The sequence below is a fragment of the Callithrix jacchus genome, chromosome 9, assembly GCF_049354715.1.
Source record: "Callithrix jacchus isolate 240 chromosome 9, calJac240_pri, whole genome shotgun sequence".
Taxonomy (NCBI): domain Eukaryota; kingdom Metazoa; phylum Chordata; class Mammalia; order Primates; family Cebidae; genus Callithrix; species Callithrix jacchus.
This window is the reverse complement of record NC_133510.1, coordinates 127,738,609-127,752,532: the sequence shown is the minus strand read 5'-3', so window position 1 is coordinate 127,752,532 and position 13,924 is coordinate 127,738,609. Positions and strand designations below refer to the sequence as shown.

Genomic DNA, 13,924 nt, shown 5'->3' with positions numbered 1-13,924 from the left:
TCATTTGGCATCACCTGCAAGTCAGGTTCTTCACCTCTCCAGGTCTGTTTCCCTGCTTGTGACCAGGACCCCTCCTGCCCCAGGATAAGTGCTCACTCAGTGCTGGTACTGCTCCCTGCCATCTGGGAGGTGGGATTAATAACCCAACCGATGGCCAGGAAAGGAAGGGCCAGTCCCTTTCGGAACAGGCGCTGCCCCTTCTGGCCTCAGTCTTGCCATCTGTGACGTGGTCGGCTCAGAAAACATTGCAGCTTGAGTCTATAAGGCTTTCTGTGAGGGGTTTCCTGGGACCTTACAAAGCTGACAGACCCCCCTACCTGCCCCTCTCCTATGCCTGTGGGGAGCCCTTGAGAGGCAGAAGCTGGAAGAACCCCTGAAGATACCCCAAATGTCCCTCTTCCAACTTCAAATCTCAGAGCTGAATCTCATGGAAATGCAAATCCCGAGAGGGTTTTCAGGTGATGGAGGGGGGCTGCCAGGTGGCCTGGGGCTGGCAGAGGAGGCCTGCTTCCCTCTCCCAAACCCTAGGTGGGGAAGTGGGTGTGGGGGGGCCGGTCAGGCCTTCCTCCTGCAGCTCCAGCTTTTTGCCTGTGGATTCTCACCATCCGGCTGGGCAGAAATGGAGCCGGTGGGGCCAGAACAAGGAGGGTGAGGTCCACTGACCTATGACCCCTCCTGTTCCAGTCTGCAGACTGCTCCCCTCCACACCCACTTCCCTTTTTCCAGATAATGTCAGCCCCAGAGTCCCCCCCCCCGCCCCGTCCCCCAAAAGCCCACAACGGAAGAGCCCGAGGGGGTAGAGAGGGACCTGGCTGCAGGGAGCCCGGCAACCCCAGCGTCCTGGCGGGAGGTGGAGGCGCGCAGGGCCCCTGGAAACCATGGCTGCCTCCCCACCGCAGCCATTCCCCGCTCTCCCTGGGGGTTCTCAGATGTTGCCAGATGGCAGAACTGAATCTGCTGAGACGTCACTCCAAAAAAGGAAAGTTGAACTGAAAAAAAAAATTCAAACTCTCCAACATCTTAGGAGAAAGCAAAAGAGGGGGGAGGCTCCTCGCCTGGGGCTCCCAGTGCCCTCTGCTGTTCAAAGAGAGCTCCCCTGGTTGGAGAGGGCCAACCTGGAGGGTGGGGAGGAGGGGGTAAATGAGGACACTGGTTTGTCAGGGCGGCCAGCGGGGCCAGGTTCCTGCTGGAGCAGAGAGTGTCTGCCTCTGCGTGGGGGAGCAAGCACATGTGTGCCGTCTGTGATTGTGCGCTTGTGCAGGCCGGGCGTGCGTGGCTCCTAGGGGCACGCTCTGGGATGTGTGTGTGTGTGTGGGCGGGGGTGGGGGCACTGGCTCGATGCATTGTCTCTGCATTTGTGTCCCTGAATGTCCCCAAGTGGGACTTCACTCAACAACACATTCTTGAGTCCCTACTGCAAAAGGGCAGTGAACAAAATAGAAATCTCTGCCCTTATGACACTGGCATTCTGGCGTCTGTGTCCTCCGGGGTGCTGTGAACTCGCGTGGGTGTCCCAGTGTTTGTCTGTGTGACACCTGGCATATCGGGTCCGGGGCAGGAGGTGAGTCCGCAGGGTGTTCACCCGGGCTGCGTCTCGGGTCTCGGGAGGCCCAGCGTGCTCCTGCCTGGAGAGGGCTCTGCGCGCTACTGTCTGCTCGCGTCCCCAAGTGCCACACCAAGCGTGCTCTTAAAAGGCCCCGTGTGAGGCCCTCCCTGCGAGCCCCCTCCCCATCCAGCGGCCCCTCCAGACTTATAATTTAATAGCTGAAACGCGATTCCAGTAAGGTGCGGAGACTGGGGAGGAGGAGGATGGGGCAGGCTGGGAGGCGCTTCCCCGCACCTCCACGGGGAGCTACCAAAAAGAAACTCGGAGTCGCGCCCAAGTGTGTGCGTGCGTGTCCGTGTGTATGGCGGCGTGCGCGCGGGAGTGGGGACGCGCAGGCCCTGGGGAGGCGGCGCGGGCCCTTTAAGGAGCCGGAGGGGGCCGGGCCGGGGCGCGTCTGTGCGGGCGGGGAGCCGGGAGCTGGGAGGCCGAGCCACCGCCTCCCGGGCTCCCGCCCCGCCCCCTCCTCCCCCTCCCGCCGCCGCCGCCGCCGCCGCCGCCGCCGCCACCGCCGCCGCGGCTGCCGGGGAGCGCGGAGCCGCGGGCAGGCCGGGCCGCACCGGAGCCCCGCGTCAGCCCGCGCCCCGCCCGCGCCCTGCGCCCGCGCCCTGCGCCTCACGATGCGCGCCAAGTTGCGGGCCGGGGACCCCGGGCCGGCGCCCTAGGAGGCGGCGGCGGGAGGATCGCGTCCCGACCCGAGGCTAGGCCTGCTGCGCGCCCCCAGCCCGATCCGCACCGCCACTTGCCTGAGCGCCCCGGCGGCCCGGGAGCGCCCCAAACCCGGGGGCCACTGCTGCCACCTCCGCGAGGTGAGTTGGGGACGAGGGTCCCCGCGGAGGGCGGCTGGGGGAGGCGCGGGGCGCGCTTCCGGGGGATCCGGGGAGGATCTGGCGGCGCACGCGGCGGAGTTGGCGGGGCCCCTGCACTCCGAGTTGGCGCTCTCGGGGGGTGGCCTGCTGGGGAGCCAGGCGCCCCGCCGACACTGCGGCCCGCGTGCTCGGGGGCGCCGGGGAACTTAGGGGAACTCCAGCTCCCCAGCGAGGGGGCGGGAAGGAGGGAAGTAGCGTTGGGGTGGGCGAGGGGCGCGCTGGAAATGCACGGAGCGGCCACCCACCGTGTGCGCCGGCTCTGGGGACTTGGCCGCCAGGCGTCCGTGGTCCCCGGTGCAGCCCCAGACCTGGGGGGACGGCGACACTGCGCCTTATTTTCCTTCAAGCAGCGCGGGTTTGAAAGCCCTTGGAGATGGCACCCTGAGCTCCCTGGCCTGGTTGTTGTGGAGGGGCGCGTGGGGTCTCCCACCAGCCGAGGGTGAGAGCCAGCCTTGCCCGTAGTGGACTTGGGGCCACGGGGCGCTGGGCGGGGTCCCTAGGGAGAGGCGTCCCTGTCCCCCTCCCCCGCGGGCCGGTGTTCCTGGTGTCTGGGCCTGCCTCCCGCGGCTGGTGACGCCTCATTGGGCCGCCTCCTGGTCCCTCCCCCGGGCTGTGCGGTTACTTGGGATGCCACTACTTTGCGAAGTTGGAATTCAGAGCTGATCCCACTTGGGCAGAACTGGGAAGCCCCGGGCCTAGGTGTTGAGGGCAGCTTCCTCCGAGGCCTGCGGGGTGTGGGGGCACCCGTGGGGCGCGCTCTTCCCGCCCCAGACACTTGCAGGACGAGCAAGCCGAGGGCAGGAGGGCACGGAGGGCGGGAGGGACAGAGACCCTGTACCTGGGAGCTGCTGTCGCCTGGGCCCAATTACCGTGCGGCGCCCGGCGTTATTTTTACATCGTAGGTTTATTTTTTTGGAAGCGAGTGTCCTCCCGCCGCCTGTTCGCGCGCTCGGGCTCTCCGAGGGTCTGGTGCTGGCAGCGGGGGCGGATCTGTTCTGGCGGCTCAGCCTCCTCCCTTCCTCCCCCTCCTCCTCTCCCCCGTTGGTGAGAACTGGGTTTATTATGATTATTATTTTTTTTTCCTTTTTGCAGATATGGAGGAAGGATGTGTGAGGGCGGGAAGGGGGGAGGGAAGAGGGGAGGAGGGGAGAAGGCGGAGGACCCTGTGGGCTGGGTGGGGGATTTCTGGGCACATTGGGATGTGTTACCGCTGGCCTTGACTTTGCCCCTTTTCAGCCAGGTCTGGGTCCCTGCGGCAGCTTTGATATGAGGGGCTCTCGTGGTCAGGCTGCGCCGGGAGTACGACCCCGGGCAGGCTGTGCACCTCGTGGGTGGCCTCTTTTGGGCATGCTGAGGAGGGGCCGAGCAATGGGAAGCAGCCTTGAGGTGGTGGGATGGCGCACTGTGCACCTCAACTCCTTGGGTTCGAATCTGACTTTTGCCACTTTCCTGGGAATGTGATCCTGAACAGAGACTTAATCTCTCTGTGCCCGTCAGGTTTCCCATCTGCACCATGAGGGTCAGAATGGCACTGAGTTCACAGGGTGGTGGTGACAGCTGACCGTCTGTCCCAATCAATCCCTAGGTACTTGGAGGTGTTACTGTGACTACTGTGTCGCCATTGTTACTCCTGGGTTCTAAGATTTCGCTTTTAATCCAGCCTGGCCCTGTGAAAAGGGGCCACTTTATCTTTGCCTGGGGGTGGGCAGTGGGGACATCTGGGGAAGGGAGGGGTCCTTTTCCCACTCCCCTCTGCTTGTCCTGAGAGGATGAAGAAGGGCAGGTGCCCCCACCCATTGAACAGATGCAAAGACTGAGTCAGGCCCAGCAGAGCGCTGATAGGGGGTGGAGCCTGCGGCGACTGGCGAGTCAGCAGCGGCTGCGAGGGCATCCCGGGCCCTGTCTGGCTTCCCCGAGCCGACTGCCGTGTCCCTGCTTGGAAATTCACTGCTGCCACCGCCAGCGGGTGCCGGGGGAGTCTGTGGTGCCCGTGCCCAGACGCGGGGGCGGGAGCATAGCGGGCCCCAGCCCTGGCCTCTTCCCACTGAGCTATTTACGCTGCTGGGGATCAATAGTATTGATAAATCCATGTAAATGGTAATGTGGCTGTCAGGCCCCGGAGACCCCGTCTGGGGCTGCGCGCCCCCTCCCCCTCTCGGAGAGGGTTTGGTTATGTGGGAAGGATTTATTTGGCATAATCTGTTCTTTTCCCCCAATTAATAATACTCATGCCACCTCCTAAAGATTTCCCCCGGCTCTGCAAACACGAATTTACTGCATGGAAGCCCTGGGCTGGGGAGGGCTCGATTGTTCTCCGGGCCTGGCGGGGGAGGGGGCGCTGGCAGCGCAGACACCCACCGTGGTAGTTGGAAGGCAGCCCCAGGAGGCCTGGCCCCCAGCGTCTGCCATTCACGCTGGATGTGGAGGCTGCCTGGCCTGGTTTCCCCCTGGCTGAGAGGGGGCGCGATCTTACTTCTGTGTTCCCAACCCCCACCTGAGAGTGTGGGTGGAGAAGTTGGTGCTTCTCTCTGAGATGGGAGGCGGGGGTGATACCTACGCAGAGCCCAGCCAGAGGGTCTCCTGGGGTACCGCCTGTGGGAAGGGAGAGCTTTCGGCAGAGAAGCCCCAGCTCTTCCTCCTGACGCTGTCTGAACTGAAAGGCCCGGTAAATGCCGCCTGTGACCGCGGGGGGTTGAGAGCTTTTATTTGTGTGTGTGTTTTTCCCGTCTCTGTTCCTCTTCACATCTCAGAGGCTAAACAGCAGCTTCCCCAGGTGACACCTTGGAGACTGGGGACCTGCTGGCAGGAGCTGGTAACTCCCGCCCGAGGTGCGGGGTGGGGGGGGGGGGCACGGAGGGGCCAAGCTCGGGTTGCTGTCTGAGGAGGGCCAGGTTTTTTTAGGCGCAGACCAAGGGTGGCAGCTTAGAAGGCTCGAGTACCTAGGTGGGTGTGTGGGGTCCTCAGGGAAGTGATGCTCGGGAAAGGCCAGCTGGGCATCTTTTGAGGGAGCTTAGAGGCAGGGAACCGACTTTACAACCCATCCTGTGAACTCTCAGCCTCCACGCTGGAAAAGGCCATCGACACTACGCTAGTGATAACCCACATCCCTGTGTGCCAGGAACTGTGCTCTACAAAAAGCCGCTTGTCTTCTCTTCATAACCCTTCTGTGAGTTGGCGCGTGTATGATCATAGTTTATAGATGGTGAACTTGAGGCACAGAGAGGTTAAGTGACTTGCCCGAGGTCACACATTGGATGTGGAACTGGGAATTGAGACCTGGGATTATTCAGGATCATGCTGGCGCAGCACGACTTGTGCCCGCAGAGCTGCTTTGCGGAGCTGCCGTGGAGGACGTGAAGACAGAAGTGACGTTTCTTCTTTGAGCAGCACCTATGGATCTTTGCCCCAGGCGGGGCAGGAGACGGAGAAGTTGTTCTCCGCAGGGTTTGGGGAGAAGGACAGGGCCTGGCATTTCTTTGAAGTCTCATTTTATCTTAAGCACTCATGCAGATTTGGCATTCGCCTTGGTGACGCTGCTCTGTTTATTTTGAAATGAAAACATGGTTTTGAATTATTTAGCACGGTGCTCCAGAAAGCTGCAGCTCGGTGTTCTGTGGCCTGGAGTGCCCACAGGCCAGCGCATCGCCCTGGGGTACGGTGCTGCCGGAGGGCTTGTGCTCAGCGAGGCCCTGGGGCAGACCGTGGCTTCGCTCCCATTTTACAGATGACGGCACAGGCCCAGGCTCGCCCGAGGTTGCACAGCGGGAGGACCGGTGCTTATGTTGTTATTACCGTGTCTGCTGCAGAGCCGAGTGAGGCTTCTGAGCCCGGGCACTTCCACACTGCTCCGCCCATTTGGCCCCAGACAGCCTTGAGGAAGGAGCTTTTGGTTTATAAATCTAGAAAGAATTGTCCTAAACAAACATTAGAGGATAATCCCCAAGAGAGGCGCCAAGTTAGCACTGCAAGCTCCAGCGTGGCCATTTACAAACAGTGGGCCCAGGTGAGTGCCCCCGGCTCTCAGGGGTTAGCTGCCCTCATCTGCAAAACGGGGACATTGCTGGTCACCTGTGCCTCAGTGGAGCTGCAGGGCGAAGGGCATGGAGATTGGGTTTGCCGCTCAGCTCTGTAGCTTCAAGCTGGGAACGAGTTATTCACCTTTTGGGGCCTCAGTTTGCGCATCTGTAAAATGGGGATGCTGCTGCTGCTTGTGACTGTGGTTGTGAGGACTGAATGAGCTCCTGTGTGTCGCAGGAGCTGGTTTCCATCTTCTGCTCTCTGTTGGAGCAGGAACTTTGCTATGGAATTTGTTGTGTGGACCCGGGTCCCCACCTAGACTGCTCGGACACCACCCGTTCCTCCCTCTTCACAGTTGCTCAGAAGGGTCCTCTAGTGGACGCGCCTCTTTCCCAGAGCCCTCGCTTGGGCTTGCCGCCCTTTGGAGATGGTGGGCTCCTCTCCCGCGGGTGGGGGGTGTTTCACAAATGTACTTATCCCCCTCGCCCCTGCCCTTGAAGGCTGGGGAGGTTTTCCATTAGCCTTTGGTCACAGTGTCTGTCGGGCACCGGGAATCCTTGGAGGTCATGGGCAGCCTGGAGAGTGGGCGAGGCTATGGGGAGCACAGGGAAGACCTTCTGGGGGATGGCTCAGTTTCTCCTCTGCTCCTGGTCCCTGAAAAAAGGAGTAGGGTTTGAATCGTGCTTCCATTCTTTAAGAACTTGAGTGAAGCCTCTGGCTTCCTGGCCTTGGTTTCCTGATTCTTAAACCAGAGGGAGAGAAAATCACGCCCTAGAGGGTAGCTTGAGACGGCTGTCCGGAACTCCTGTGCTGTTTGGAGAGGATGCCGCTGAGCTGTCCCATGCTTTAGCTGCTAGGTGTCTGTCACTCAGGAGCACTTGAAAAGTGGGTCCCTGCCACTGAACAGCCGAGCTGGCCGTGTTATTTAATTTTAATTCACTGCAATTTAAATAGCTACCTGCGGCTGTGGATAATGGCTGCTTCATCCTACTGCACGGGGTTGGGATGAAGTCATATTCTGTGTTTGGGAACAGGACCTGGGCTCTTGGTATCTGATTGCTTACCTAAGGCCACACCTGCACCCCAACATTTTTTTGAGATAAGGTCTTGCTCTGTCACCCAGGCTGGAGTGCGGTGGTCCCGTCACAGCTCATTGCAGCCTTGAACTTCTGGACTCAGATGAACCTCCCGCCTCAGTCTCCTGAGTAGAGTTGCTGAGAGCCAAGAGCCATGTGGGGCATCGGGCGTTAAAACTGCCCAAAAATGTTGGGGGAGTCTCCTTCCATTCGCACCCTCCTGGCATCTGTTCCCGGGGCTTGAAGTGAGGCCAGTGCCTCAACTGGAGGATGGAATTTTAGTTTTTACTTACTTTAATAAATTAGAGGCCGCATGCAGTGGCTCACGCCTGTAATCCCAGCACTTTTCGAGACTGAGGCAGGCGGATCATGAGGTCAGAAGTTCAAGACCAACTGGACCACTATGGTGAAACCCCATCTCTTATGGGTGAAACCGCCTAATTTTGTAAAAATACAAAAATTAGCCGGATGTGGTGGTGTGCGTCTGTAGTCCCAGCTACTCGGGGGGTTGAGGTAGGAGAATCGCTTGAACCTGGGAGGCGGAGGTTGCAGTGAGCTGAGATCGTGCCATTGCACTTCAGCCTGGGTGATAAAGCGAGACTCTGTCTCAATAAATAAATACATAAGTAAGTAAATTTGAGTAGCCGCCTGTGGCTGGCGTGCCGATCCTGTTGGACAGTGTGGCCATAATGTCTCCTGCTGCCTGGAGCCGTCTCCCCAGATCCTGCCTTGGCTGGAGCGCAGGAGACAGCCCCAGGTCCTCCGAAGTGTGGGCAGCTCTTACCTCCCGGGGCTGAGCTCACTTGGAAAAACCTTTGTGCAGGTTCATGGGGGCCAACCCATCCGGATCCAGAGGAATCCTCGGTTAGCAGAGATGATCCCCCAGCCACCCTTCTTGGGGTCTGTCTGCACGAGCCGATACCTACAGAAGACACCTTCCTGCTTTCTCTAAGTGGGATCACACCTGTATTTTTCTGATATGAATTAACACATCATGGACTTCTTTGATTAACATTTTTGGGGATAATGTTGCTTTTTATACTTTGGAAAAATATAGGAAAACAAAAAGTAATGCATTCAAAACTCTGCCAGTTGCTTTGGGCTTTATAAAAGCTTAATTTTTAAATGATAGAGAATGCACTGACTTGTTAAAAAGGGAATGAACACATGCGCACACGTCTCCCTGGGCTCCTGCCCTCCCGGTTTCTGTTCCCCAAGGCAGTTGCAGTTTTGAGCGCCCGTGTTTCCTCTGAGATGCTCTTGGCATATGTTGGCCTTGAATGGACTGTATGTATGCGTTCCCTTTAAAAACAAACACCGAAGCGGTGTCACCCCATGTATTCGGATCTGATTTTCGCCATCGTCGTCAAGTCCTACGCGACAATGTTGTCCTCGAGCTGACTGTGGAACGTGGAAAGCAAGGTTTGGCCAACCGTGGTTGTGGGGCCAGGCCCGGCCAGCCCGCCTCGCGTTTCTACGTGGCACACAGGCTGAGGACGGCTTCTCCAGTTTTAATGGTTGAAAAGATCGGAGAAGAATATTTTATGACATGTGAAGTCATATGAAACGCAGACTTCGGTGTCCATAAATACAGTTTTATTGGAACGCAGCCACGCTCACTCATTTACATGTTGTCTGTGACTGCTTTTGGGTACAACGTTTGCAAAGTTGAGTGGTTGTGACAGAGGCTGGAAGGCCTACAGAGCCGAGAATAGTGACTCTCTGGCCCTTCGCAGAAGATGTGTGCCGATCCCTAATGTGAACCTCACGGTTTCTAACCTAGGTGGAGCCTGTGTGCACAGTTTCCATGTTAAGGAAACCGCAGCCCACAGAGGGGTGTGAGTTTGAAGGTCACTCCAGGGAGGCCCTAAAACCCCTCCTGGCCTCGGCTCCTGTTTTTGCCGAGTTACTCCGATGCTCATGGTTAGAACTTGCTGCTGTAGAATGCAGTAGAAAAGCGGGGGTGGTTAAGTCAGGAAGCAATTGGCCTGAGTTTTGGCACAATTTTTTGGCCTCTTAAAATCCTGAGACTGTAATCCCTTCTTTAGAGGGGTACATACTTGCTGTAGCACCTACCCTGTGGCACCCCATGGTTTTTTACAATTTCCCAAAGCCTTAACCCATCTTGTTTCCCTCTTAGCTTTGGCTACTAGGAAGCTCAGAGCCAAATTTGCAGCCTGCCTTCTGCAATCAGTGGTTTATGTTTTGGCTTTATCTACTTCATCCTGATTTTGGATTTGTTGGTCTCTGATTTTTTTTCTCTTTGCCCTGACCTTGCGCCCTGATTTTTATCTTATCTTGCACGTTCTGGAGAGTTGTCTCAGTTCCTGAAGGGCAGATGGATCAGGCAGGAGCAAAGCGAAGGAAAACGCTTTGCAAGATGCTTTCATGCTCCATCCTCTGCACCGACATCCACAGGAGGAAACCGAAGGCTGGCCCCATGGAGTGTCTCCACCGAGTCAGACCCTGGATCAGAACTCGTCACTATTTTGGGGTCCGACTTGGGAAGAGGACATTGAGTGACTTGGATGGTGAAAGATGTCCCTTTCGAGGGCCTTATGGGGGTCTCGAGAACTGCTTAGCCTGAGGGAAGGCCCTGGAGGTGGGGCGCTCAGCATCTGGTGCTCACAGACCTTGGGATTGTTTTGGAGGCAATATTACAAGTGCGTCCAAAACCGAGGGACCTCTGGGGCATCTGGTTCCAACCTGGACTTGTGGCCAATGCTATCAGGTTCCCCACTTCCTCCTGCTGACCTCTCTTTGCATTTGGAAGGAAATGGGGGAGAAAGGTGAGTCAGAGGGTGGGCTCTGGGAGGTGGAATTGGACTGGACCTGGGTGAGCAGTCACCACTGGCCTGCACCACTGGCCAAGGACAGTGACCCCAGGGCCAGGCAGGCGGACCCAACAGTCTCCTTGCCATTGCTCAGGGGTGTCCAAAAGGGATCTCGGACCCCACCAGTATAAAAAAAAAAAGTGGACCCAGGACCCCACCTCCCCCAGGGCCCTGTTCTGGGCTTCCTCCTGGGGTGAGTGACGGGGTCCCAGCCCCCTCTCGACCCACCTGGGACTGCAACTGCCTCCTGGCTACTCTCTGGCCATCACTGTGTGCCCATAGTCCCCTCTCTGCAGGCAGCCCAGTGGAGCACAGCATCGAGAGTGACATGACCCCATCAGGCTGCGGGGTTCCCCACCACTTCTTGAACAAAAGTCAGTATCCTTCTCACCTCCACAGAGGCCTGTATGCCCCCCGTCTGCCCACCCGTGGCCTTCCCTTGGCCTGCTCCCCACAATTCTACAGTGAGTCTGGGGCGACATGGGTCCGGGTCTGGAGGCGGGGTGGTTGGGGGAGTCGTTTTCTCTTTGTGACCCAGGGGACCTGTCTGGGGATGCTCTAAGTCAGTCCCAGAGGCCAGACCCATAGGGGAGGGCCTTGGAGGACCTCATTTGTCCTCACGCTGAACTCTGTGGTACCTGCTGAGACCCTCAGGGAGCATGGGCCCCAGTGTGGTCATGGTGTCCCCGTGACCATGGCAACCTGCCTGGCGCCAGCTCTGCTCTGGAGGCTGAAGAGGAGAGCCTGCCGGGTGGGGTGGGGGCCGGATGCAGTCCAGGCCCCTGGGTGGGCTTCTCCCTAGGCTGGGCCAGGCCTGTCAGCATGGGGCCAGGAGGGGTTGTCACCCTCCGGAACCTGGCAGGAGTCAGCGGCCACTTCCAGGGTCCTGGGGGCTTGGCCAGGTCCACCGGCTCAGGACTTGGAAGGAATTCTAAGTGGCGGTGGCGCCTGGGTGGTGCCCACAGCTGGGTAAACCAGGGGACGAGGCAAGCGGGAGAATCTGGGAGACACCCACTTTCGCCTTCCACTCCGCCCACCCATGCCACCTGCCACCCTCCTGGGTGCTTTTAAGCATTTTGCATCCTCTGCCACTCTGGTGCCCTGGCCCGGGCTGCTGTATGGCACTGGACAGTGCCTCTGCCACTTTCCCGCACATTCACGTCCTGCCCAGAACCTCAGGATGCGACCTTATTTGGAAACAAGGTCTTTGTGGATGCCTTTAACTCAGATGAGCTCAGCTGGAGGAGGTGGGCCCCAAATCCAGTGGCCTTTGTCCTTAAGAGGAGGAGGCCGTGCGACAGCGGAGGCAGAGACCGGAGCCAGGTGGTGGAGGCCCGGAAATGCGAGGCTGCCGGGAGGAAGGCTGGGGACAGCCCCCGCAGAGCCTCCAGCACGAGCCGCCCCGCCGAACCCTGATTTTGAACTCTGGCCTGCCGAGCTGTGAGAAAGTACGTGCGGGTGGCTTCGCGTCCCGGTATGTGGGGCTTTGTTGACAGCAGTTCTAGCAAGTGAACGCAGCTCCTGTCACGGCCGGCTCCTCACTGGTCACCTCGAGACCCCACATGGCAGCCATCGGGAGGCCTGTGACAGCCAGGGCAGGACAGTGTCGCTGCTGCCGTGAGGCTCTGCCCTCCGCAGAGGCCCGTCCTCTGCCACCTGCTCCCCTGGCCTGCTCTGTTTCGACCACACCAGCCTCGAGGCCTCGACATTTATCCTGAAATGCACCAGCAGCTCCTTCGCTCTGGCCCTGCCGGGCGCTCTTCCCAGAATCCCCAGGCCTTCTCTCGTTCCTTCACCCTCTTTCTCTGATTTCCTCCATCCCTCTGTTCGTCCCTCCCTCCCTTCCTCCTTTCCTTTCTTCCCTTCCTTCCTTCCTTTTTCTTTATCTTTCTTTTTCTTTTTTCTCTCTCTCCCTTCCTCCCTTCCTCTCCCTCCCTTCTTTCCTTCCGTCCCTCCCTTCCCCCCCACCCTCCTTCCTTTTCTTCTTTCTAGTCTCGCTGTGTCACCCAGGCTGGAGTGCAGTGGCACGATCTCAGCTCACTGCAACCTCCACCTCCCGGGTTCAAGCGATTCTTCTGCCTCAGCCTCCTGAGTAACTGGGATTACAGACACCCGCCACCATGCTGGGCTAATTTTGTGTATTTTGAGTAGAGACGGGGTTTTCCCATGTTGGCCAGGATGGTCTGGAACTCCTGACCTCAGGTGAGCCACCTGCCTCGGCCTCCCAAAGTGCTGGGATTCCAGGCGTGAGCCCTGTGCCCAGCCTGATATTTTCATATTTAAACTGTGCCCTCTACCGCTCCCCTCGGTTGCTCCCCAGGGCGCCGCCTTCTGATGGATGGTGGTTTCCCATGTTGGTCACCTTGCTGTCTCATGTCATTCCTTTGAGAATGGACCGTTCCACAAGGGTGGGGATGCCTAGAGCAGCGCTGGGCACACCATGGGTGCCTTGTAGATACTGAGCGTTGGGCTCTGGCTGGGCATGCCTCACCTGGTGCCTTGGTGCCCATTGGGGGTCCCAGGTCGCCCATCCATCCCTGTGCCTGACACCCGTGCCCTCCCCCGCCTGCGGCCCCTCCTGCTCCCACAGCCCCCAGGTCGCTGACCCTGTGGCCGTTTCCTCTCTCTGCCTCCTTTGGTGGCTGTGACCCCCCCTTGCTCGCACTGAGCTTGGCCCCTGAGCTTCACGGTGAACATGAGCCCACAGTGAGGCCCAGAGTGGCCAGGCTGTGGGAGAGCCAAGCTTTGCCTACTTCTAGCTTAACGCCTCCGTTTCTCCATCTGTCAAATGGGCAGAAGCAGATTCCTCTCTCTCGAGGTTGTCCTGAGCGTGACGTGAGGTCCTGCAGGAAGGTGCTGACTGCCTGGTGCTGGGAGCATGGAGAAGCCGCCACGTGGGCTGGGCTGGCGCTGACTGTTTTCAGTTTGCTGTGTGGGTGTTCCCTTCGCCAAGTTTTGGAGGAAGTTGGGGCATCACAACCAGGCCACTCCAGGGATTGGGGAGGGACTTTAAACCCGAGTTCCCATGGATGGGTGGCTCGAGACGGACCCTTCCTGGCCCTTGCTCCTCCTCTCCCCGAGGAACCAAGCTCGAGGCGGTCCAAACCCACAGCTGCTTTCTGGGCAGATTCCCAGGGCTGGCAAGGCTTGTCTGCTGTTTGGCAAGACCCCACCGAACTCTGGGAAGGGTGGGGACCCCTCTGTGTTTCTTCAGCCGAGTTCTTCTGCGGCTTGTGCTTTGTTTCTGTGTCTGTCGAATGGGGGTAACTGCAGTGCCCGCTGTGTGAGGAGCGGACGCCTGGGGGGGCTGCTCTGATGACACTCATGCACACATGCCGTGGACGTTGTCACAGCTTGTCCGTGCCCTGGGGCTGGGGCGGGATCCCCCATGCTGCCATGTGCTCTGGCTCCCTGGGCTTCATAAGCTGTGCACGCAGTGGAGGGTGTGGCAGGGAGAGCTGCTTCTGCAGGCGTCCTGGTGCGGGAGTGGCCCCTGCCCCAGTGTGGCTGCCTGGTGTCTGAGCA

At 59.0% G+C, this 13,924-nt stretch overlaps 1 protein-coding gene across 1 annotated transcript in view; it reads left to right on the top strand.

Moving 5' to 3' along the window:
• Positions 1-2,119: 2,119 nt before the first annotated feature.
• The window catches only part of NCOR2 (nuclear receptor corepressor 2), a 240,317-nt gene continuing 228,512 nt past the window's right edge, over positions 2,120-13,924 (top strand). The window contains exon 1 of the mRNA XM_078337682.1: positions 2,120-2,412. The gene's annotated coding sequence lies outside the window, so the exon portion shown is untranslated. The remainder of the gene's footprint in view (positions 2,413-13,924) is intronic.